Source organism: Triticum urartu, chromosome 5 (genome assembly GCF_003073215.2).
Source record: "Triticum urartu cultivar G1812 chromosome 5, Tu2.1, whole genome shotgun sequence".
In the NCBI taxonomy this organism is placed as follows: domain Eukaryota; kingdom Viridiplantae; phylum Streptophyta; class Magnoliopsida; order Poales; family Poaceae; genus Triticum; species Triticum urartu.
Genome location: NC_053026.1, coordinates 74666572 through 74671122, shown reverse-complemented (window position 1 = coordinate 74671122; position 4551 = coordinate 74666572). Strand labels below are relative to the sequence as shown.

The window sequence follows — 4551 nt, the reverse complement described above, 5'->3', positions numbered from 1 at the left end:
CGTGCGGACGAAGCTCTCCCTCGACACTCTGCTAGATCGTGACACTATAAGAAATATGTCAACTTGCGACCATCACTATTGGTCATTAAAAGGTCATTGTTTTTCATTTGTGACCTTTTTGTGGCCAAAAACAGATGGTCAAAAGCTAGCGGTCGTAAACTAAAATTATCGACCTTCTATGTGATATGTAAAAGGTCGTTGGTTCTTCGACCAAATTTTTGGTCACTAGCAGTCTCCCCAGGCCACGTAGGATCCAGCGTGGCAAGCTGACGTGGATAAGAATTAGCCCGGTCCAATTCGGTGTTTATATGGGCTGAGCCCATTAATACAACCTTTTACTGTATATTTTTCTGTTAATTTTCTCTGTCTACATGGGCCTAGCCCAACGATTTGGCCTTTTTATTTTATAGGGCATGACCTTTTGAGGTCCATTTCATTTTAATTTCCAGCTTTTTTGTCATCTCCAGTTTTTAGATGGGTCCCAATTGTCAGATTTTTTCCTGGGAGTGGATCAAAATTACTTTTAAGCAGTATATATCAAATAGAAAGAAGATAAGAATATGAAAATCTTCAAATAACAACCAAAATAGGTTTATTACAATATATTCTGTACAGACAAAACATGTGAGACTCCATACACTGGTTCACATCACAACAACCAGTTTAACCATCAAATATTGCATGCCTAGGAACTTCAAACTTCACGTAGATAACCATACAATATTCCACACAATCACAAACATTATGATCGATAAATAAAATGCTCTACCAGTGTAAATCTATCTACTCTTGGATACCACGGAACATGCTCTTCAACATAGGAAGAAGTCATCAACGAAGTTCTACCAACAACACAAGCTCCATTCACCTACAAGAACAGAATGGAATATCAAGTACATTGATCGTTCAAGCAGATTACAACCAACATATATATGTAGAAGTACATCAGGAAATATGATGGAGCAAATCGGACAACAAATACATTAAGTAAACAGCCCAACTGATGAGTGATGACGACAAGCAAAGAGTATAAACCTAGGTTTGGACATAAATAATGTCAACTCAAGTAGAACATAATAAGGCAGTAAACATGTGGGCATTTTCTCTTTGACCCTCTTCAGATCAAATCATCTATATAGCTTCAATTTTCTTTGTGCTTTCCAGCAAAGAGCAAAACTAAGGAGAGCATGTAGAGCAAAGCAAAGTTGATGGTGGAGTGGTGAATTACTTTGATGGCGTACTTGATGGTGATGCCGCAAACAACATTTAGAGCTAGAATGAGAACTAATAGACTATAAGGATGCAAAAGAAAATATAATTTCAGCGAAATCAAAACCGGTGATGAAAACTAAATAATAGTGCAGAAGATTAGCTCTTAGCATGGAGGAACATCACCAAATTAAACAAGATGGTTGTTCAAGTTTTTAGACAAGTATTCGTGATTACAGTTTGTTATCGTCGTCCAAATTCGCGAACATGTATAAAATTAATTAATACATCTGAATGTGCTACCACTGAAGCAAACATGAGGCCATGAAGCATCAGACCAGCCATGATTTACATATTTACCAATGAACAAATATGATACATGCATCAAGCATCAAGCATTAGGCCATGAAGCATCTGTCCCATTTGTTCAACAAGATGAGTACATACCTGACTCCAGGTCGACGCAATGGATGGGGCTATACTTGAAAATCTAGTCCATGGACGAGCCTGCTAATCCAAATCGAAGAAAAATATTCATTAGGAGGGGATTGGAGACACAAAGAAGAAATAAAGTAAACATACATACATGTTTATATATAAGCAGCAGAAGAAAGTAATATAAATACATCCTCTTTCTTCCTCTACAACACTAACTAGAGTAACATCAATCATTGTACACAAGGAGCAGCAGCAACAAGCCGATAAAGAAAGCTCAAGATTTGTGTCTTTTGCAAGTTTTAGCACACTAGTACATGCGTTAAAATGAAAGCGCCGCCGCTGGGTTGCAACAGCCAACAAACTATAGGGTTACCTTCAAGATAGCATTACAGAAAGAGAAAAGAAAAGTGGAAAAGACATGGCAGCCTATAGTTATGCGGAGAACATCAAGAAGTAGCCAACATGATGAGCATTGTGTAGTTTAATAACCAAGTGTGTTAATCTGAATACACGTGAACAAAACTAGAAGTGTTATTAATACATTGCGAAATGAGCATTCAGGATGCTTATTATACACGTGAACAAAACTATGCCAAAACATAGTTCGTCTGGCCATCAGGCTACAGCAGGGAACAATGAGGTGTTTAGTTGGATGCAGATAATAATTTCAGAACACATCAAAACTGACAATGGAAAGCATGATAATGGCCTAAGTAGATCTGAGATTTCACACAAAAGTGGCAACTAAACTAGTGCAGAAGTTGTATTCATTTCTCCTGAAAAGTACGATCCTAGGATTCCAATTGCATATCAGATCTAAAATACAAAATGAAATGACTAAACATCACAGGTCGGAGGCTTAAATTAGGGACTACAAACAGTTGATGTTCCTGACCAATTCAGAAGGGTCACGCGGATCGAACACTAATTGCCGCATCCTCGCTTGAAAACAACTAGACCTACACGGAAAGGTAACCAAGTAATCCCATCACAGCTCAAATCACGCATAAATTACAGACTAAATATTCCAAACCAGAGAAGATCCACGACGGGAAACCTTCTCCAACCAATCAACACATTCGAGCAACCGCATATGAGTTGACATGAGAAGGGGCGAGAGGCGGGAGATGGGGTATGACGAACCTGGATGCTGTGCTCGACCTGGATGCCGGCCTGTCAATGGTGGTGAGTACTCACGAGGAGGGTCCAGCTGGCAAACTCGACACCGATGGTGGACTTGGACTCGAGGTAGAATGCGTTGCAGGTGAAGCTGGAGAGGACGTTGGACTTGCCGACACCGGACGCCGGAGTCGTTGTCCACCCGGTGCGCCACGTGTTTCCGTCGCCACCAGCCGACGCGGATCCTGCACCAACCACGCGACCGAGATCCAACCGAGGTGGAGATTAGTCATTAGGTGAGGAGACGGAGGAGGACTACGGGATCGAGCGAGGCGCGAGGTGAGCACATGAGTGTGCTGCGTGCCGCCGGAATCGTCCGGCCTAGATCTAGATGGCGGCGACGGAGAGGGACTTGGTGAGTGGATCTGGCTATCGGCTCTCTCCCCCTCTCTTGTTCTTGGGTGTTAGGAGAGGAGGCAAAGAGGGCAGCGGTGGTTGGGTTGGCGCCTGCGGTGGAGTGGAGTGGAGGCCGACCGGGGTTGGGGAGAGGATGGAGGCGAGCGGCGGCTGGAACTGCAGGGGATCGAGAGAGAGCGAGGAGGAGGTGGGATATGGGGGGTCGAGGGGAGGGGGAGAGAGTGGGCCAGTGGTTGGGTGGTGAGTTAGGGTTTTTTTCTCGGGAGAACCTCTGTAGTTGGATGGGTGCGCCATGGATGGCTCAGATTGAGTCCAATTTGGTGATCTGCGTGAAGGCGGTTTCTCACATCTCATTGGTCCATCCAATCCACTCTGATTTTTCTAAACATAACAAAGGCATAGCTTGTGAAAGTGATCTCGTATTTTGTATAAGTGTGCATATTGGATTGACAAATAATATTGCCAAATAGAGCTTTCATTTACTTTGCACAAAAAATCCATTTTCCTAATTTTTGAGTGTCCAATATGAGGGTTTTTTATGAAGGACCTAGCAAATATTTGTTGCAAATTTGGACCAAATATTTTTTATAAAATTATAGGCCATATATATTGCACAATTAACCAAATGGTTGGGTGTTAAAAGTTTCGATCTACCTCTCGTGAAAAAGACAAATTTCCGCCGATTTAGTACGAAGCGGGTCAAATTTGAACTGTAGATGACTCATAGTTTGCTATTTATTTTTTCCAAAAATCATTTCTAGGTACATAAGTATCTATTTAATCAGAGAAACATCAAAAAAATTCCAAGATTCAACCATTAGCTAGGAACACTCAAGCCCGCCGTTTTGAGCGCATTTTGAAACAGGCATAAAAAATTCAAAAAAATCAAAAAATTGGAAAACCTTCACATTGAGTCATCATGCGTGAAGATTCATGGCTTTCAAGCCAAATGATCAATCTTATGGCCACATTCATGGCATAGTTTGTTCAAATGATCTGATATTGCGCACAAGATTGCATCTTGGAATTCCAAACAATGTTGCCTAAGGGAGTTTTCATTTTCTTTGAACGGAAAATTCATTTTCCATTTTCCGAGTGCCCGAAATGAGTTTTTTTGTGAAGGACCTACCATATATTTGTTGCAAAATTGGACCAAATCAATTTTATAAAATACTAGGCCATATTTAATGCAAAATTGACAAAATGGTTTGGTGTCAAAAGCTTTGATCCATCTCTAGTGAAAAAGACAAATTTCCGCCAATTCAGTAGGAATCGGGTCAAATTTGAACTATAGTTGCCTCATAGTTTGCTATCTATTTTTCCAAAAATCATTTCTAGGTACATAAGTATCTATTTAATCATAGAAAC

The 4551-nt window shown here is 40.9% G+C and overlaps 1 long non-coding RNA gene across 1 annotated transcript; it reads right to left on the bottom strand.

Annotated features, from left to right (window-relative positions):
- Nucleotides 1-562: 562 nt before the first annotated feature.
- On the bottom strand, nt 563-3413 carry LOC125555683. The gene is made up of 3 exons (XR_007304811.1): nt 2791-3413; nt 1657-1716; nt 563-868 (listed from the first exon to the last, which is right to left on the bottom strand). It is a non-coding gene; the product is annotated as an uncharacterized LOC125555683 (long non-coding RNA).
- Between the last annotated feature and the right edge of the window lie 1138 nt (nt 3414-4551).